This window comes from Nannospalax galili, unplaced genomic scaffold (genome assembly GCF_000622305.1).
Source record: "Nannospalax galili isolate Female #2095 unplaced genomic scaffold, S.galili_v1.0 scaffold1051, whole genome shotgun sequence".
Lineage (NCBI taxonomy): Eukaryota > Metazoa > Chordata > Mammalia > Rodentia > Spalacidae > Nannospalax > Nannospalax galili.
The window spans coordinates 315,787-337,272 of record NW_008331995.1 but is presented as its reverse complement, the minus strand read 5'-3'; the positions used below and the strand labels follow the sequence as shown (position 1 = coordinate 337,272).

Below are 21,486 nucleotides of genomic sequence, written 5' to 3'. Positions count from 1 at the left end.
CTTTGAGCCCTGATTCCCAGAGAAGGAGGATGAACATCTGACAGATGCTGAGGCAAGTGCAACACAGACCAATCACCTTACCTGTAAATAAGAACACCAGCCCTGGCACCAAGCTGTGTGTGAGTGGCATAGAGTGGGCATCATAATGGCCCCCAAGTTGGCTGACTCTGTTAGTCTCCAGGCTAGGACCCCTTATCCCCATCCCTGAATCAGAGAGACAGGACTCTCTCATCCATCCTGCTTAGTCTTGGGGCACCTGGGATCCCCCACAGCTAGGGCCCAGAGGTTGTCTCTGCAGGCCAAGCTGCCATCTCACCTCCAGCACATGGCTGAACTCTCCCAGGCCAGCATGGGAGTGACCAGACACCCTCCTAAAGCTGTGCCCTCCTAGAAAGGCTGTGATCAAGTCAAGCGAACAAGCTCTCAGTTTACAAACTCTTCACACACAAGAGGCATAGAACAGCCTCTTGGTGACAGCCTATTTGTCTTCATGGCTCTTAGGGCAGGTGACGAGAGTGACAGAGAGACCATGGGCCCCAGCATTGACTTTGCTAAAGGCAACCACACTAAGCAGAATGGAAACTCAAAGGTGGTGTTTAGAGTCCCCTAACAGGACTGAGCCACTCCATAAGCCTCCACAGGCAACACTGCAGGGAGAGAGGTGCCAGGCTCCTTACTTGACCAATGCAAGCCCCACCTTGGGCTGCCAGCTAAGGGAGAAAGGGGGCACCTCACTCCTGGAACACCAGATCAGTCACTGGTTACCTAACCTGTTCCCTTTGACCCTGGGGGCCCACATCACAGCTTCAAGAAGACACTGTGGATGACCTGTGAGTCCAGGGAAAGGTGCTGCAAGGTTAGACTCTAGTGAGGCAGGTGCAACACTGGAGAAGTTCAAGTTCAAGTTGCTTGGGCTGATTCATCTGAAAGGGGGTAAAGGGAAGGTCAGGGACAGGATGGCTTGAATCAAGACACCCTTCCTGCCAGGAGGAAGGGTGGGGGCCTGCAGATTGGCTGCTCCAGGAAAGAAAGGAGCAGATGTGTCTGCACAGGGCTCCTGGCTCTGGCCATGTGTTCCTCTGTCCCAGCCACACAAAAGTCCCATTGATGTTGCCCCTCACCCCCATGCCCTGGGGCCAGTGCCCCAGAGCAGGGCTCTGGGGGCCTTTCCTGCTCCTAGCCGACAGTCCAGCTGTTGCTGCGGCTGCCACTGCTGCCCAGGCACGCCAAGCACGCCAGGCCCGGGCAATGCAAGGTCACATGCTCTGCGTGGGTGAGGCTAGGCACTGCTGGGATGGTGTCAGGGACCACAGGAAGGCATGATGTCGATGTGCAGTGCAGGGGCCTACAGAAAAGCTGAGTGCCCAGATGCAATGCCACCTGCCTGCTTCCCTCCTTCAGGACCGCCCATCTTCCAGGAGGGCAAATCCTTGGGCAAACAGTCAGACAGGTGCAAGAGGCACAGCAAAGGCAGGGCTGGGAAAAGTAAACAACAAGGCTTCCACTCTGCCAGCCTCTGTCCTGCTGGACTGGGCTCTGGTGACCTTGCCTATAACAGCCACTAGTGTCCCAATACTGGACCTGTAAAGGGTGAATGAGTTGCCTCCCTCCTGTACACTCCCCCAGAGTGCCTGACTATGAAGTGGGGGAGGTAATAACAGGAAGAATGGGCAGGGCCTGAGGCCTCCAAACTGGGATCCTGACAGTTTCCTGCCACCCACCTCGCCCACTACACAAGTTCCTACAAGTCTTGTCTAGGGGACAGGGTAAGTGACCCCACAGGAGACATGCTGGAGAGGGGCAGGCTGACTTGGGCTTGGAGTCCACTGAAGAACTTTAACCAATCATGGGGCCTTGAGCCAGAGATGCCCATGGCTCACGACCTTGGCAAGGTTAATAGGATGAGGCCTGTGTGGGAGCACTCAGCCTGTGTCTGGCAGGTGAGGGGATATTCTAGACACACTTGTTCCCCTCCCTTTGGCTATTGGGCTATTGAAACAATAGTCCCCAAAGAATTAAAATTTCCCCAGGAATCGCATGCTGGGGGAAGGGAAAGGCTGAAGCCTAGCGCCAGCCAGAGGAGTAATGTGCCTTCCAGGAAAAGATTTCACACAGTTCTAACAACTTATTAGACCACTGCTGCAGGACAGACTGGAGCAGAGACAATGTGGGTCGATGATGGGAGGGACCACACCTTGACCAGGACTGCTTCGCTATGTATACCTCTTGTTCTCTATTTAAACCTGAACATCATAGCAGGGAGCCCCACCCCAAGATGGGGTGGTCACGGGATCCTTTTATCTCTTCCTCTTCCTCCCCCTTCCCTTCCTCATCCCCTTCCTCCTTCCTTCTCCTCCCCCCTCCTCCTCTCCCTTCCCTTCTCCTCTCCCTCCCCCTCCCCTTCTCCTCCTCTTCTCCTCCTCCTCCTTCTCCATGGTGTGTCCACACTGAATAAATCACCTTTCTCTTTTTCACTATTATTTGTTTCTAATTGGTATACTGGGGACAGAAGGTCAAGCTTAGCTTGTTGGGTCTGCCTCAGTTCAGGCTTTGACCCTAACAAGTCCAGTAACAAGCACTGGGTTCAGCACAGACAAATCACTCACTATATGGATGCTTGGCCTAGCGCTGCCTGTGGGTGTGGGTGGGCTGGGGGCAGGCTGCAGAATGAGAGATAGTGCTGTAGGGGTCTGCCCTCCAAGGGCAGAGGCTCCCCCAGCTGTTCTTGGAACCCCCTGGGCACAGTGCCAATATCTGACTGCTGAGCTGTGGCTGCAGGGCCAACCAGGAGGAAAGGACAGGCCATATCTACTCCACTTTGGGGGACTGCTTTGCTGGCCTCAAACCCAGGGCAGAATTCCCACAGCTGAAAGAGACCTGTGTCACTCTTTCTGGAGCTTTGGCTTTAGGCTGACCCTAACCCCAATGCAGATAGAAGACAGGCTATCTTCTCCTGAAGTGAAGAGCAAGTTGAGTGGGGGCAGCATGATCTTCCCCTACTCTTGCGTGTACCCCAGCCTCAGTTGGGCGCTCCGCACACAGGGCTCTGCAGGCCTCCGTGCCTTTGCACACTCTGTTCTCAGTTCACCATGGTTTTTCCAACCTAGCTGTCTATAGAGCTCTTCAACTTTACCAGGTTTAGCCTAAGCACCACCTCCTCCATGATGTCATTGGGACCCACCAAGCTCCTAAGTGGACCAATCAGTGCCCCTGCCCATTCTGGGCTCCCCGGCAAGCTGGGAGCTGCTGGAGGGCAGGGCTGCACGCCTTGCATCTCCATGTCCTTGGCACCCAGTACTGTGCCTGGTGCCTAGCAGCTGCTCAAGAAATGTCAAACAAAGCTCCAGCCCGGCTCCCTTGCTCCCCACAGATCACACTGCCAAGCACATTTGGCCAAAAAGATTCAGTTGGCCTGCAGGAACCAAAGTAAGGCAGCGTCCCTGAGGAAGCAGGGGGAAGGAAGCAGGCGGCTTCTGCTCCTTCAGAAAGTGCCCACCTTGCACGCATTAAGATTGACCCACAATCAGAGGCCGCTTGGGGACTAGCAGGCTGCCTCCTCATCGACAAAAGCAGAAACCAAAGTTAAGAGGGGGTGAGCAAGGGAAGTGCACCGGAACTGCAGGGAGAAAGGCAGTTGTGGCTGCCATCTGCTGCAAGCAAGATGTTTGGAGAACACGCACTCCTCGCACTCCTCTCCTCGCTCTGAGGTCTCCCAGCCAACTTGGGAGGGTGGAGCTGCCCCACTGCAGATGGGAGTGGGCCGCTCAGCCAAGCTTAGAGAGGCCACTGAGAGGTGCTAGGGCCCAGTCCTACCCACCGAAACTCTGTGGCTATGCCTGCCTGACCTTCTGATTCCTGAGCATACAGGGCCAGGATGCCAGTCCAGGACACTGCCTCTTCTAGGGAGCCCTATGGACTTTGGGGAGTCAACTCCACAATAATGACACTGGTAACTGAAACATTAGGGAACAAGGGCAATAGTACCAGCTATTACCTACTGAGAGCCCAGGTGCCTGCCTGAGTCTCTTTATGGGAACTGCCAGTCATTACCTCATTTCACCCCATCACTCCCATGGGAGGAAGACACAGAGGGCCCAAGTAAAGGTGGTCAAGTCCCTGCTCCTCCCTGCAGAGGAACCTGGCTACCTAGGGTCCACTGAGACAATGTCCTGAGATGCTTCATTGTTCTTTAAAGCTTAGGAAGTAATAAACAGAACACTTCATGGGAAGGAACTTTCTGGGTCATTGAACCACCTACATTCGTTTGAGGGAGGTAGATGAGGGCCAAGGATTCAGAGACCTGCCCCAAGTCACAGGAGCTCAACAGTAGACAGAGAACAAACCCCAAACCTCCCCCTGCAGTGCAGGCTTCTGCAACCTTGACCCACCCTGGTTCAAGGCTTGCCTCATCTTCCTGACCTACCACCCAGCTCTATACAAGCAGCTTAACACATTTTCTTTAAAAGAGAGCCCCTTAGAGAGACCAGGCTATTAGCCCATGGGGAAGAACCATTGCAGCTGGGGCCTGGCTAGTGCCTTATGCAGTCTGTGCATGTTGCCTGCTTAGGCCATAGCCAACTCAGCCTTAGTGCTCCTGACTGCAGTGCTGGGCTAGAGTGAGTGTCAGGTTAGGCCCAGAAAGCTGGGCAGGGCTGGGCCTGCCAGCCATATTCCTACCTGGGACACCTTACCCTGTGCCTGGCCACAAAGGAATCAGTGCAGCCTATGAGCCAGATGTGCTGTGGGCATTCCGACACCACACTCATCAGAGACTGGCACTGGCATCTGGCCAATGACATGGCTACATTTCTCATCAGGCCAGGCAGGTGGGTGCCAAGAATGAACCATGCCAGGGTGCCCCCGCCAGAGGCTGCTATTTCCTGCTACTCAAGCCCAAGAAGACAGGGGTAACAGGAAGGTGGGGATTCTGAGACCAGTCACCCAGAACTGTACATCTCATCCCACCCCTCAGCTCACCCCACACAGCACTGCACCCCACGTAGCACTGCTGCCACTGCCCCCACAGGCCTGCTAGCAAGCCTCACACTCCAATGCTGTCTGTTCAAACCTCCCCCCAACTGCCCCCCTACCCTGCTGTAACTGCAACACCTCCGTCCTACTGACTATTGGGGGAGGCCTGAGGACAAGCTCTGGGCATGTGAGCCCCAAGTAAACAGGACCTATGTGGGTCTTCTAGGGAGACAGCCTACAGTGTTCCCCTTTCTCCCAGGGGTCCTTGGCCCCAGCTAGGTCACTGGGCTGACCCCACTTCCTCCCTCTTAATCTTCAGCCTGGCTGCTCTGTGTCTGTGAAGTGCCTCTGAATCAATGGCTTCCCTATTTTCTGGCCTCTTGGCAGGGGCAGGTCAGGGAAGGCCCAGCAATCTCAGAAGCTTAGACTCCTTCCTCTCATGCTGTGAGGTCGGGGTGATGAGTTCTATGGCTGCTCCAGGGTGGTGTTCTGACTCCGCCCCATTTGCCCCATCTTGGGACTGAATGTGAGTTGCCGTCACCACTCAGACACCCTCACAAATAACTCCTGCCTCAGCAGAGGCACAGCTAGGCCCCGGGTGAGTCAGCCAGGGAAATCCCGGCACCAGCACCCACCGCTGGAGAGGCTCTGCTGACACCTACGAGTGGGGCATCCATCCCCTCTCACAGAGGGCGAGAGGAACACCCTGGGCTCCCCCACCCCCATTTCCTGCTCCTTGAAAGGGGAGCCAAGCAGGTGGGGGCGGGGAGAAATCACCCAGCAGAGAGCCTGCAAGACAGGACATGTGGCTGCCCTCCTTGGGCCTCTGACCCCTCAGGCTTGGCACATCAATGAAGAAGTCTCTACCATGTACCCTCACCTCCAAGTAACCTGCTTTCCAGGGTCTTGGCACTCTCACAGCCCCAGAGGGTGAAGGCATGGGCACCCTATCTCATTCCTAAGGGGCCTCTTCCCTGCCAGGCCAGGATTCCTGCTCTGCCTGAGCCCAGCACTCTGTGTGCTGCTTTGGACCCCAAAAAAGCCAGGAAGGAGAGAGGACTGAGGCCTAGGCTACAAGTCTACTCCATTCCTTCCCAGGAGGTGAGACCAAGGCCAAGAAGGAAGTAAGGCCAGGAGAGAACCCGGCACAGAGCCTTGGCAAGGTATCCTGTCCCAGGAGAAACAGGACAAATGGCTGGACCTGAAAACCCACCAGACCAGTTGGTGCTAGTGGTCACTGGCCACCTTCTGCCACATGCCTGAGGGTACAGAAGAGATTGTTGCCTTTTAAAGCTGCAGCATCTTGAGGTAGGATGTCCCCTAACAATACTCCATCCCTTTTTGGCCTGGCACTTGCACAAAGAGGCGTAGCTGCCTCTGCCCAGGTGGGGGCATGAGGAGGAGATGATGTTCTGAGTAGGCTCCTCCCACAGCCTCCGGTGGTTCAAAGTCCAAGGCAGGAGAGCAAACCTGTGGCTTGGGAGCTCCCAGACCAGGAGGCACTGTCCACATTCAGCAGGACCTCAGGATAAGCTGTGGTCCAACCTCCAGGAGTTCTTAGATAGATTGACAAAAAACCCAAGGTGGGCCAGTACGTACAGGGTTATAATGCAAGGGACCTCCAGATGGGGTTAATGTTCAACCAGGAGACAGAGGAGGACTACTGGAAGGGTTGACAAGTGGACAGAAAGAGGGAGGGTACCTGCCTGGCTCACCTTTCCTTCCCTCATCCCACCCCAGGGCCAGGTAGGAGTTGCACCTTACACATGGCCTGCTCAGTCAGCAGTAGCCTGTCTCTCTACTGCTGTCCAAGAGGTCTTCCCCACCACCACCACCCCCTTGCTGAGCACCACTGTTAGCTCCCCCAGCCTGGTCTGGGCCACCTGCAGAAGCACCTCCTGTGGGCTCCTGGGCTAGAGGACACATGCTAGAGAGAACACAGAGACCCAGGGGCTGCTCCCCCAGCACCTCAGGGGCACACACATGCTATTCCCTAGGCAGGTATCGGGGACCCCCTCCAGGCGGGCCATGTGGGTAGCAGGAAAGCTCCCGTCCAGGTTTCTCCAGCCCCCATCAGCTTTGATCTTCAGCTCCAGCTGGGTTTCCTCTTTCCTGGTTCTTCCTGAAGCCTGGGCCTCTTGTACTTCCCGGGTAGGGAAGTGGGTGGTGGGAGAGATCCAGAAAGCCATCCGCTACTTTGAAAGAAGACTGGAAACATGTGTCCACACAAATCTCCTGGGTTTACTTAAATGTCTTTCAAACAAATGACTAGAATGGCTTCCCCACCCCCACCCTCAACCCCTGTACTGAGCCACTCAATGGAAAACAGTAGCTCAAATTGCTGAGGCTCAGGGCTGCTGGGCTGCTGGGCTGCTGGAAATGGGGTCTCAGACACAAAGTCAGGTGGCTGGGCTCTTAGAAGGCAGCTCAGGCCAGGAGAAAAGGCAGGGCAGACCCCACCCAGGAGCTTCAAAGGGCTCAGAGAACTCTGATTTCAGGGTTAGGACAGCTCCTGTACCCCTGAGTTCTGCAGTCAGTAGGTCATACAGCCTCCCAGCACTTGCAGATAGATCTCTATGGCCACAGGCATGCAGGGACAAATAGTCCCTGCTGAAGTCCTTGTGTAGAGAGCCATGTCTTAGCAGTCACTTAGACACAAACAGCAGCTGGTAGTCAGGCAAGTTCTTCTCTGGCCAGAAAACCAGACAGGAGCCTGGCATGGTGGCACACGCCTTTAATTCACCAGAGGCAGGGGGATCTCTGTGAGATCGAGGCTAGCCTGGTCTACATAGCAAGTTCCAGGCCAGTTGGGGCTACAGGGAGACCCTGCCTCACAAAACCAAACCTAAAAGAATTTTTTTTAAAAAAAAAGAAAGAAGGGCTGAAGAGATGGTTCACCGGTTAAGAGCACTGGCTACTCTTGTGGAGGACCCAGGTTTGATTCCCAGCACCCACATGGTGGCTAACAACCATCCATAACTCCAGTTCCAGGGGATCTGACACCCTCTACTGACCTACTTGGACATTGCACAACATAGGAACACTACAAACATGCAGGCAATACACTCATATATATAAAATAAAAATAATAAATAAACTATTAAGGGGGCTAGAGAGATGGCTCAGAGGTTAAGAGCACTGGCTGTTTTTGCAGAGACCTGGGTTTGAATCCCAGCACCCACATGGTAGCTAACAACCATCAGTACCTCCAGTTCCAGGGGATCCGATGCCCTCTTCTGACCTCCGTAGGCATTGCATACATGCAGGCAATACACTCATACACATAAATTAAAATAATAAATAATTTTTTTAAATTTAAAAATAAATAAAATAATAAAAAATAAAATAAGAATGAAAGAAAACCAGACAGGGGGTAGGAGTGGGAAGGCATGCGACATCTGAACAGAACTACAGGTGCCTGGGGAAATGAAAGTTTAGGCCTCTGAATTTTCACAGTCTTATAGATAAGGACCCAGAAACGTACACTGCTTAGCCCAAGATCTCACAGCTTTGGGCTTTGCCCTGTCCTTGATAGCATTCCAAGCCTCACTCACTCAACCATTACTTCCTGAGCATGTTCCACATGTCAAGGCTCAAGAGTTCAGATTTGGGCACCTAGGTGACACCCTGGTAGAAAATGAACTACTCCCTATAGCCTTGCAAGCTAGGGGTAAAAGGCTTTTGGGCTGTCTCTCTCCACACTTTCCTCCTGTGTAGCAGAGAGGTGCCCTTATTATCACCAAAGAAAACCAAAGCACAGAGAAACAAAACACACAACAGTAGAACAATGTGAAGGAGAGTGAAGGGACCTGATGAAGGTTGCCCCCACCAGAGGAGCAGAGTCCTAGCAGAAGAGTCTGCCAATAGCTGGGTGAGTCCTCTGTGACCCTGGGACCTTGGACCAGGCATGTTTATGCCATGTTTTCCTTCTCACTACAAAATTATGTCCTTTATGGAAAACAGGAACCACCAAGAAAAAGAACAAATGAGAAGGCTGCCCAGATCCTACTAGGAAAATTAACTATGAACAATCCACTAGCCCTTCTTTTTTCTAGGTCCAAACATGGGGTGTGATGGCTAATGTTGCTGCCTGACAGGATCTAGAATCACCTATGAGACAAACTCCTGGGCATGCTTGTGAGAGTTTCTAGATTGGATTAATTGAGGTAGGAAGATCCATTCTAACTATGGCAACACCATCCCATAGGTTAGAATCCCAGACTAAATACAAAGGAGACAGTAAGTGGACCACCACCATCCATTTCTCCCTGCTTCCTGACAGGGGATATAATGTGACCAGCTGCCTTAGGCTCCTGCTGCCATGACTTTCCCACCAAGAAAGACTGTACCCTTGAACTGTGAGCCAAAAGAAACCCATCCTTCTTTAAAATGTTTCTGTCCAGTCTTTTATTGGATCAATGAGAAAACTAAAGCATGGGGCTGCTCTGTACCTGCCACTTCTCTTCACGGAACTAGAGAAGGTGAATTTTTTCCTCATCAGATGGCTTTCCACCACCTTTCCTTAATACACCAGAATTACTGTAGTTTACTCACCTAGCCCCCCACTGGTGAACAGCTAGGTTGCTTCCCTCTTCTTGCTGTGAGGAAACCCCTGAAACAGGCCTAGGGAGAGCTGCTCCAGACTCCAGGCTTGGATGGCTGGCCCATGCCAGTGCCTGTCTTCCTGACAGAGTCACTTCCTGACGGAAAACTGCATAAGGTTGGGGTTGAGGGTAGGGGTTCTGTCCACAGCTCTTGGGCAGTGAGTGATTCCCAGAGCTGTGCAAAGGTAAATGACAGAGCTGACTGATAAATGCAAACTCCCAGGCCCCCAGTCGGCAATTCCGAATCAGAGTCCAAGGTTGGGCACCAGGAGTCTATATGTTAGCAACTGACCCCTGGGGATACTGATGCTAGAGCTGACCCACCTGCATTGAGAGAGAGATCTTGCTCTAGAGAGTGGGGCCCCAGTAAAGCTGCCACCTGAGCATGCAAAAACCATACCTCTAATGCTGGGCTCTTCCCATATGCTGGGCTCCATCCCAGAGAAATCAGATGGGGGAAGTACCAAGTTTAAGTCTATTCTCCTGCCTGTACCAGGGAGAGGTTGCAGGTTCAAGGCTATATTCAGGAGCACTGAGTGGTACCAACATGGGTACCTCTGCAGGTACTGGGCAGTACCTAGACAGATCATCCCACTCTGAGGGTCACACACTGTGCCCTTGCCACTCAACCTGTGGTCCATGACCAGTAGCAGCCCACTGCTTGTTAGCAACTCAGCTTATTAGATATACCTGGCCTGAGCTGGAGTCTTCATCAGCAAACTCCTCATATAACACTGAGTGTCAGAACAGCTTGCCTAGGACAAGCAACCAAGTGCATCCCATGTCTTCCCTCCTAATACTCTCAGAGGTCCCTTCATTCCCATTTTAAGGGCAGAGAACTACACCTGAAGCTAAATGACTTGGTTAAGGACTCAGAAGCTACAACAGGGAGCCAGCCTGTCTTAACCCCACACCAGAATGCTCACTACTCTTCAGGGGTCCAGTTCCATTCCCACCTCACAGATCAGCTGCAGCTCAGTTATAGTCAGGGTCTCTGCAGTGAACAGGAAGTCAAATCAACTGTGCCGCAGCCCTCCTGGGACAGTGGAGTTGGAGCTGACCCCACTGTCTGTCTGGGGCCCTGTGTCCTCCTGGCCCATTGCATCTGCAGTCTGCAGCTCAGAGCCAGGGTGGAGGTCTGGTCTCCAAAGCCTGCAGTCTCTGCAGACACAGCTGGGGGCAGGAAGTAGGATCTGGGGCGGAGGAACCAGGAGCTCAGTTTGGTCTGAGGACATTCTTTCTTCACAGCCAGACCCAGTTCTGTGTGCCTTTTGAAAAGGAAGTAGAGAATAGCTGTGCTCAGCCCAGTGAGGCCAGCCTCTTTCAACGTTCCAGTCGCTGCCATTTCCAATTACAACTTCAGAGGGCTCCTATAATTTATACATCCCAGGATGCACTGCTCCAGCTGCTTTTATGATGGGAGTTCATTACACCATTAAGGCTAAACTTTTATAAAGTACCAAGCAGGTGGTGGGCTAGGCACCCGGCTTAGTTACCACTCCTGGAAGCCTACTGAATGGGGTTCACCTGAGGAAGGGAGGGGGTAGGCTCTCTAAAGGGACCAAGAAGCAGAGAAGGCGGCTCCCAAGGAGCCCAGAGCCTCCATTAGCCTGTTTATTAAACTGCACAGTATAGCAGGCAGGCAGCAAGGAGAACAATTTGGAACAGCTCAGCAGCACTGGCAGGGGGCATGCGGGGTGAGAGGAACCATCCTGTGTGAACCTGAAAGGCACCTGCCAAGGCCAGGGAAATGTGGGGTCTGAGGAGGGCAGGGCTGGAGCCACAAGGTAGCCGCCAGCCAGTGACAGCTCAGCCTACATGTGGGGTCCTCCCATGTCTCCCCGGTGCACAGTGGGGGCAGCAAGAAGGAACAACACCTCGAAAAGAAGGGCCAGACAGAGAGGGGCAGCAGTGACAGGGCCTCCAACAGATCTCCTGGATTTTCCAAAGAAGATGAGGTGCTGCTCTCTACATTTGCTATGAAAGGCACTTGAGGTGTCCTTCTTAGTGCCACGGGAGAGTCCTGAGCACAAAGTTGGGGGATGAGTGTCCACAACATAGAAGTTGCCAAAAGTCTGCATTAAACATGTCCCAAAGCTTGGAACACTTTAAACTGGGTCTGGCAGGAAGGACACCCCAGGAAGTGTGCGTTGAGGCTGCTGTCAGAGCTATAATATGCATTCATATGTCAGCCACTAATAAGATCCATGAAAACTGGTAACTTTTCTCTTAAGCTTCCAGCTCCACACACAAAGCCTAGCACACAGTAGGCACTTAGGTCAGGAAGTGTCCCAGGACAAATGGGACGTTACAAATGGCAGAACTAGCCCCTGCTGGAAGTCTGGCCTCAGTCCCTGGGAAGTGGCAAAGGACAAATCCAGATCTTTTTAATGACAAAACTGAAAGGACCCTAGAGAAGAATGCCCTGACTCCACAAGAGGCAGGAGTCTCCACGGCTGGTGTTCTCAGTACCCATTCACCTGGCCTTCTCTCTCACATCCTGAGAGATCAGGGAATTGTATCTGGGACTTCAAGCTTCAGGGGTTGTGCTGTAGTGCCCCTCTTTTTCCAGTTACTGCAGAGGCTGCCCAGAACCCAGGCTCCTGGGCTAGAGGGCTGAACTCTGGTTTGTTAGCACTGTGAGGCCAAGCTGTGAAGCCCAATCTGGCTGGCAAGCCACCATCCATCATCTACAGCCCCAGGGCAGCTGGAGGGGCCACACAGCTTTGCTTACAGGAGCTCTGAGAGAAACTGGCTTCCCCAGAGGCCTCAGGAGAGGAACATTAGACAAAGGAAAGAGCGGGATGGAAGGGATGCCAAAGGGAAGAAAACCAAACTAGGAGAGGGACCAAAAGGAGCTGGGGGCTGGGAAGGCCAGCTTCCGAGAGGGCTGGGGTATGAACTGGGTGAGATGCTAGAGGGAGCTGGCAAAACAGTGCCAGTTTGGAAAAGAGGTCCAGTTTGGAAAAGAGGTCCAGATGCTGGCAGGGAGTGGAAGCAACAAGGGGCCCAGGCTGCACCAAGGGACGGCACAGGGTTTTCTAACTTCAGAGGAGCCACAGCACCAGAAAAAGGGGGTCTTGTTAGCCTTGGCTGAGAGAACAATTGAGAGAGATGATCATGATAGTTATTGATTGCACTTAAGCAGTGCACACCTGTCATTCTGGGCCCTGGGTGGGAATTCCTATGTGGGTCTCATTTGATATCAGTAGGCCACATTCCAGGAGAGCCACACCTCACCCCAAACCTGTTTGGGAAATGAGGAAACCAAGAAGTCACTTGACTTGCCCAAGTAGCAATGGACTCCAATGAAGCTCTGTCTTTATTCAGGGCCCATGTCCAAAGACCTATGCTACGCTGTTTTAAAGCAGAGTCAAAGCACTTGGGGGTGGCACACTCTTGGAGGCAGGAAGTCTCTGGAAGATGATGAAACAAGCAGGTGCCACCTAGGAGGCAGGGCATTTGGGGTTACAGGGCTCTGCACTGCAAAGGCCAGGATGTCCCCTTAGCCACCAGGCTAGGGCTGCTAGCCATTCTGCAGCCTGTGCAGAAACTGCAGCAGGGCAGCTGTCCCAGGACAGTAGAGGCGCTGCATGAAGTGGGAGTAGGCTCCAGGGCGTGCCAGGGGAGCCTGATGTAATCCCAGCCTACAGAAGGCGGAAACTTGGGAAGTGAAATGAGTCGTCACCTAACGGCAGCCCAGCCATAGCTTTCCGATGAGCGGTGCCAGGCCTGCCTCACCACCCCCCACACAAGTCAGCCCTCAGCTCTGCCCTCTGCTCTGGGGGTCTGGGAGGAGCCATGTAGAGCCATGCAGAGCCCCGTGGCCTTCCTCAGAGAGCTCCAGCCAAGCACTGTGCTGATTGGCTCTGGGGAGAGCTGATGAGAAAGCAGAGGATTCCTAGCCGACGCCCTGGGAACAGTGCCTGGAGAGCCTGGCAGTCTTCTACTTCACCCCCATCGGATGGATGCAAGGCTTACCTTTGTACCAGGCTTCTGCTTGCTGTAGGGAATGTAGGGGAGATCTAGGCAGCTGCTCAGTGAACTATCTTCCTTCCTCACTAAACCCAGCCTGAATCAACCTACTTTACTATGCGCATGGGAGACAAAGGAGGGGAAGCAAGGCCCAGAATCCTGGAGAGCCCCTGCATTTTGCAAAACTAGGGCCCAGGACAAAAGGGGACTCAGGCACTGGTCAGCCAGCCAGGACTGATTCCCTCTCTCAGGACTTCCTGTCCCTCTTCTGGTACCACAAGGTTCTGAAGCAAGTTCCTGGCAGCTGGTATACCATAGAATTCTCTCACAGTCTGTCTGAGTAGCTTGAAGGGTGGGAATAGACACTTCAGTCTGAGTTTGTGTGTTCAGCCTTAAGCACTCCTGACCTGCATGCCAGGGACATCACACACACACACACACACACACACACACACACACACACAGAGTCCTAATCTTCAGTTAGCATACTGTCCTCCCTAAGTTCCTCTCTACTCAGCATCGCCTTTGAACATGGGGCAGCCAGGATAAATATCATTACTGCTGGTGTACAAACAGGGCAACCGAGGCTCCGAATGGACAAGAAACTCCTGTATACTTGGGTAGCAGAGCCAGGAACAGAATCCAGGCCCAGCATTCCACACATTTCATGTCTCCAAATCACCCATCCGATGGGAATGGGCACTCTTGGTCCTCACAGCAAAGGAGGGGCTGATGCAGGCCAGGCTGGAGACAGGGGTGTTGGTTAAACAAATGCATACTTGACTAATGGAGAGAGAAAAGCATCTCAAGGAGACTCAGGCACACACTTTCAATTCCTGGCCCTGCCACCTCTCAGCTGAGTGACCTTGAACAGGTTTCTAAACATCATCCATAAAATGGGTGCATGCCACCCGTCCCAGGAGTGGTGAGGATGAAATAAACAGAGAGTGCTCAGCCTGGTGCCAGCATCTGTGCTCTGCAAATGTTTCATCACTAGTTCCTCACTCCTCTGGGCAGACATGGGCATATGAGGGGAGTCACACATGCTCTCAGGGGAGAGCTAGGGCTCTCTAGATAGACTATGGTCCATGGAACATGAAGAAAAGCTTGTGTGGGGCTGGAGAGGCAAGGCTGGGCCAGGTCATGGCAATGAACCCAAGCCTGTTCAAACCTTGGCTCCCAACCTGGTCGTCACATGTTCCTGAGCAGGTGAATCGAGCTCTCTAAGCTTCCTGTAAGATAGAAACTGCAGGGATGGGGTAGTGAAGGGAACACACGCTGCAAGGAATAAACAACACCCTGTGTTTCTCAAGTTGTCATTCACAAGATGGAAGCTACTGTCATTGCTCTTTGGAGATGGGGTCTCTCTAGGCAGCCCAGCCTATCCGAAAACTTCCTACAATGACCAGGCTACTCTCAAACTTGTAGTGATGCCCCTACCTCTGCCTCTTGAGCTGGATTCCCAGCTGTGTCTCACCACACTGTTATCTTCTGACTGAGCAAAGCTCCCCGCAGACACATCCTGGTGTCCTCCCTCCAAGTGTGAAAGGGTTGACAAAAGCCAAGTGCCAGCCCCTGTCCCCAGAGGGACTGAGGTACCATCCGTCCGTGGAGCCCACCCCTCACGTGCCCAGTCCATCAGGGCAACCAGAAGGGGGAGGTGCAGGATGTATGGTACGTCATGAAGGGACATCAATAATGAATTAACCACAAGTGAGTCCAGGAACATCAATCATAAATTAATTAAATGGTTCCATGAGAGATCGTGACAAGGGCCTACTGGGGATGAATTAGTACCAGAGTTCTGCCTCAGCTTCCACAGTCAAGGCCACCTTCCCCAGCCCCTGAGGAGACTTGGCAGCTCTTTGGCCAGGAAGGCCTGCAGGTGAGGGGATACTTCTTGGGAGCAGCCCGCCAGAACATAAGTGTAGACATGCCCTGTTCTCCTTCCACCCAACCCCCAGCTCAAAGAACTCTCCAAGCTGAAAGGGTTTTGATGAAACTTCCCAGAATAGTAACCTCCTGGGCTGAACTCAGGCAGGCGAAATTTCAAGGGGTAATTTGGTGAGAAAATGATAAAAACGCCTGAAAACAAGTGCTAGGAACAGCAGAAGACCTCAGTGGGCCTCTGAGATGAGGACAGCCTTGAGGGCAGTGTCAACAGCCTCACAGGGATCCTTGAAAGCCCCTCGCTTACACTCTGGCCTGGCACCACCCTGCTGGGAGCCACCAGCTGAAAATCACAAGGGAAACACATCTCAATGGACTGCAGGCCACACACAGCCTCCAGGCCTGCCTCCTGTTCCTTCCCCGTGCCCATCACCCAGAGACCAAACCCACAAATCCCAGGGCTTCAACCTCCACCCCCATATGCCATGAGGCTTTCCATCTCCCCTTCACACCCAAGGGGTGCCCCATTCAAGTCCTCTCTCCTCGGCTTCTACAGCCCTGCCCCTCAGTAGCATTGGTACCTGTGCCTCTTCCTGGGGGGTGGCACCAGGACCCACATCCTCACTTAGGACATTTCAGTGGTGACCACGTTTTCCACAGATGGAGACCCAATCTCTAACACTATCCTTGTGACCCTGGGAACCCAGCTCTGACCTTCCAACCATGGCTTTCACTGCTTTGGACAGCTTGAAGAAAATGGTCAGTAGAAGCCTTCTCTGCCACATTCACCACTGTAGTCCACCTTCCCACTGGTCCCAAGAGCCCGAGTCAAGGGCCAAGACCACCCAAGTGTCTCCTAATCAAGCAATTTGAATTACTTCCCCTCATTTGACCTCCAGAAGCAGCACTTGCAGAAATTCACCTGGTCTTTGAGTAGATTTTAAGCCTTGACAGCAGAATCTACACCTTCCACACTAGGATGCCTAACTTGTCTTCATGAGCCGCTCTGACCCCAACCCACAGTATGGGCTCAAGAAGTAACTGCCACTGAATCCAACAGAGGTAAGGTGACACTAGTGACAGAGATACAGAGTGGCCCTGCCATCCCCTCATCAAGTCCTGAAACCTATTAACCTCTGGGGTGCTAATCTATGCACGGAATAAACAAGATCACGACATAAAACTTTTGAGTGGAAAAGTTTCTAACTGGACAGTATAAACCCTGACTGAATGTGGGCTCCATGATTTCTATCACAACATCCCTGCTGACCAGGCATTATAAGGTGGAATTCTGGTTTACGATCCCCATCTTACAGATAAGAAAAACAAGGTCTAGAAAGGTAGCTGTATTCAAATCTAGATTTGTCTGCCCTCAGACTCTAGAGTCACAATATCCACAGACTACATTACTTGGACTGTCCCCAGCTGACCCCCAGGTGCTATGGGAAGGACCTGAGAGGCAGGTATGACTTGCCCCCAGGTTGTGTACATATAGGAATTTGAGGGCCAGGGCTCCTTCTAAGGAATACAGAGAAAGCAAAAGGGCTCCCCTGAAGGCACCATCATAGGACAGATAAAGCCCACCCTCCTGCCCTCCCCATCTAGAAGGTTGCCCCTCTCAAGCTCTACCGCAACAGCCCATTCCAGACACCCACTGACACCAGGCCAGCCAGACACTGGAGCCCACAAATTCCCACGCCACCAGCCGCTCACACCCCCTCAGCCCTCACTTCCCACAGACACAACTTGCAGGCACACGTGGCTCCACACATGTGTCATCTCTGAACGGCCCTGTGGTGGAAACAGCCCTGCCCTGCTCTCCTCAACCGCAACCTGCTAAACGCCCCAAGAAAACCACACCTTCAGCCTTGGCTACGGGGATCCTTGTCACATTACCGCCCCCAGATTCCTTAGCAGCAGAAAGGTCCCCACCAAAAGTCAGCTTCCTAGGTCATGGAAAGCCAGGCATATGTAGACACTTCCCCCTTGCAACTTGGCTCAAGGAGGTATCAGAAAGGGAAAAAGAATCCAGATAAACAGTTTCCAGCCCTGCCCGCTGGGGAGGCAACCACATCCTCCTATGTCCTGGGCTCCGCAGTTCTGAAAGATTCATCTTACCCTGACCACACACTCATTGATACTTCCCCCAGCGCTACTTGCCCAGTCCACTGGAGTGTAATGTTAAGCTATTCTGGTGAGAGACTGGCCCAACAGGTGATGAAACCCAGAGGTTCCCCCTCTGGTCTGGGAAGACAGAGAGAGGGCCCAGTGGCTTCCAGAGACCATCCCCGCCTTCGGCTGCAGCAGGCCCACCTGGGGCTCCCTGCTCTGGACCGCAACCTCCGGTCAGCAATGTCCAGATTCCCTGGCACCTCTCAAGTAGAGCAGTCAGGCATTGTGATTTATGGGGCAGCCAAGGAAGGAAAGGTTGCCAGAAGCTGAGGAAAGCAACTTTTGGAGAAATACAAAGAGAATGGGGATAGAGCTGATGACGAATTGAGAACCTCAGCTCCAGAGGGCGGCTTGCCCTCAGTGTCCACTCCTCTTACCAGACCCTTGCCTCTGCTGATTCTGTCAAAATCAGCATCTGTGCACAGTGACCAAGCTGGTCACCTGCCTAGGCTTTCTACTGTCCTCAAACTCTGATGACAGGGCAGAAAGCTCAGCTCTGCTTTGCGGGAACAGGCCAACTCCTCCTCCCAGCATCTTCTGATCTACCCCGCCTGCTGCCCAGCTCCACTGTGCAGAGTCCCAGCATTCCAAGCAGATGGCAAGGGGTGGCTGGAAAGGGCCCCAGAGCCCCAAACCATAAGGCTGAGCCACAAATCAGAACAAATAGGCGGTGTGGAGGGTGAGCTGAGGGGACCTGAGCACTGAATATTCACAACAGGGAGGCTGAAGGTGTCCTCATTAATGGACCTGTACTTCAGAGCGCTTTCCAGGCAGGAGTTTGCCAAGGGCTTCCTCTGGAGGTAGAAATGTCCTGCAAGGAGCATGTGGATGGCCTGTGATGCCCCTCATGCCAACCTGGGAACTGCCAAGGAAGTACTTGCTGTACCAGACTATATCTAAGTGGGACAGGTTGAGTCCCCCAGCATGGCAAAGTCAGCTTACCACCCTTCCAGGCCTCCTTATACCTATGGGGTTTGACACTGCAGCTTGAACATAGGCAAAAATTTTGTGCCTCAGGGAGCAAACTTGTGTAATGGGTTCCTAGCTGTGGCAGACACTCACATAGATGCTGGAGAAATGGGCATGGGTTCAGCAGAAACAGTCTTCCCAGCACCAAGACTCCCTCTGTGAGGTCTATAATTCAGACCCTTGAAGCCCCTTATCAGAAATTAGCCTCCCGGTGGTCAAAAGCAAAGCAATTTACAGCTTCCCTCGTCTTCCCCACCTGGAAAGGGTGTTCAGCTAGTAGGAACCACATCCAGATAGATGTCCTGGGACCGCTCTCCATATTAATCCAGCCCAAAAGCACCCTCTGAGGGTACCCGTTGCCCCTTCTCGTCCTCCGTGTATCCAGAGCATCACCCACTATTCTCACTCCCTTGCCATCCAGCCTCAACGTCACTCAGCCCTGAGCCTACTTTCTTCAGGCCATGGCCCCCAGAATGCTGATGTGACTGCTCCCCACTCCCATTCTCTGAACCAGGAGCCAAGGGAAATTCTCAAGAGAAAACACACACACTTCCTAAGTCTCCCTCCCACACAGGTACCCTAGATCTGTCAGCCACAGACACCTCCCAGCCCTTCCCAAATGATGAGGGGTGTCTGCAGCCCAAGCAAAAGGCTTCCTCCTGTTAGGGCCACTTCTGCAGAACTCCAAACTTGCCAAGGCCATGATCAGAACCAGAACCATCTTCGGGAGACCCCGGGGCCTGGTTCCAGCTTAGTAGCTGACTCACAGTGTCAACAGATCCCACTTACCCCCACCAGAAGCATGTACACTCCAGGCCTCTAATTCCCTATGACAGGCCCTCAACCTTAAGCTCTCTTCCTCCCCAGTCAGAGTCCTTGCCTCTGATTCCTACGGCCTCCTATCTCCTCTCCTGGTCTCTACCTGATGAGAATCTTTGACCTTTGTATAGCCTCTCACTGTTTATAGAAGCTTCCACGTGCAGAGTCTCCTGTCATTCTCTATGACCCCTGAGACCACTGTGTGAATGGCTACGAAAGTTAAGTCACCTATTCAAGGTCACCCAGCCAAATTCAAGTATTCTGGCTCTAAACACAGTGAACAATACTCCAGCTTTAGGCAACTCAGCACGGCTCCCTCAGATGAGGGAGGCTTCTCCAAGCACCCATGTTAGCAAATGAGCACCCACCCCACCCTAGTCTCCAGTACTCCCAGCTTCATCTTTTTGAACTCTTGAAAAAGCCTTTCTCGGACCCCAAGCTCAGGCCTCTTCTTCAACCCGCATGCCTTTCCCCAAGAGACCCACAAAGTCCTGAAGATGTCTCCCACATCCCAAGACTTCTCTGAGGGTCCCCAAACTGCCCCCTGTGAAGTAGGACATCATGTAACACTGAGTGAGACTCTCCCCTATAGCTTCTCAAAGAACTGGTGCTACACTAGCACACTCCCAGTGGCCACAGAATCATCTTCCCAGCATCCTTCAAATGGTCCTCTGGACCCAAAGATTTCCAAGCATCAAAGGAGACAACTCCCAGATGCTCAGGAGCAACTCCATCAGCCCAATGAGAAGGCAGGGCCCAGGGACCATAGACAGATAGTGTGCCACACGGACCCCTGACCTGCAGGCATGGGCCACCTCTCTACACCTTCCTGACTCTCATGTGGTCAAGGACAAGGACCACCAGTAAGAACCACCTACTCTTCCCATCTTTCCCAATGTAGATGTATTCACAAGCCAGATATAGGTTAGTACCTGGACAGGTCTCTGTCTAGCAGCATCAGGAACCTCATGGTAGAAGCATCTGTGGTGTTTCTCATTCTCCCCCATCATCAAAAACACCAGCCTTCCTGCCTTCTGCCCTCAGTCCAACGGACCCCAAAGACATTAAAACTGAACCCCATAACAGAGGCAATGCCCTTCCTGGTCTGGGTGGGAGGGTGGGTATCTACCTTCCTATCCACCAGGGTCTGAGGGTTACCAAGTCTCCCCTCACAGTGCCAGGCAGTCCCCCTGGCACTGTGCTGAGCCAAGGCTATGTCTCACAGCTGGGCCAGAGGCACCAGTCATGCCCAGGACATTGATTCTTCAAGCCCCTGGGCCATCATTCCAGACCATCTCAAGCCCAAGGCCAGAACCATCCCAACATCCAAGCAATGGCAGCACTTCCTCACACCCATGCCCAAGGCACCGGCTGGCCACCCACCCGAGTGCTGCTGTGCGCATCACCCACCTGTACAGAGGGTACACCCTCCTCACACCTGGGCGGCCACCGCCACACCAAAGCGGGGGTGAGTCTTCCTACACCCTCGCCGGGAAAATCACACCCTCGTGCCGGATCCACGTTGCCCACGCCCGTGCCACGGGTGTCACCATCCCCACAGCGGTGGCCCGGCGCTCTGCGGACCTCACACCTGCCACGGGCGCCCGTGGCAGTCGCACCTCCGCCCGCGGATCCGTCGGACCGGCCACCGCGCGCCCTGGACACTGCCCAGCCCGCCGCGCCGCTCGCTGTAAGCCCGCGCCGGGGTCCGGCCCGCCGGGCCCGCGGCCCCCCTTACCTCCTGCCCGCCGCAGGGCTCGGCCCGCCGCCGCCGCCGCCGCCGCGACCGCCACCTCCATCCTGGGCTCCCCAAGGCCCCGATTCACTAACGCGGCTTCCGCAGGGCGCCGGCGCGGGCGCGAAGGCCGCCTCCGCCCCCCGGGGGACGCTGCGTCCTTTACGTAAACCCCACTCCGCCGCCAGCGGTGACCATGGCGACGGCCGTGGGGCGGCAGCGCCCCCTGGCGCCAGGGAGGGGAGCGGCGCCCAGGCCCTAGCGGGCCGAACCTTTGGCCAAGCGCCGACCCCGCGCGTGGGGGCGGTGGGCGCCCGGCTGTGGCCTCGGAGGGGGCTCCGTGGGCAGACA

General features: G+C 53.8%; 1 protein-coding gene across 1 annotated transcript in view; it reads right to left on the bottom strand.

Moving 5' to 3' along the window:
- The window catches only part of Dagla (diacylglycerol lipase alpha), a 66,431-nt gene extending 45,161 nt beyond the window's left edge, over positions 1 to 21,270 (bottom strand). The window contains exon 1 of the mRNA XM_008827106.2: positions 21,139 to 21,270. The gene's annotated coding sequence lies outside the window, so the exon portion shown is untranslated. The remainder of the gene's footprint in view (positions 1 to 21,138) is intronic.
- Positions 21,271 to 21,486: the final 216 nt, after the last annotated feature.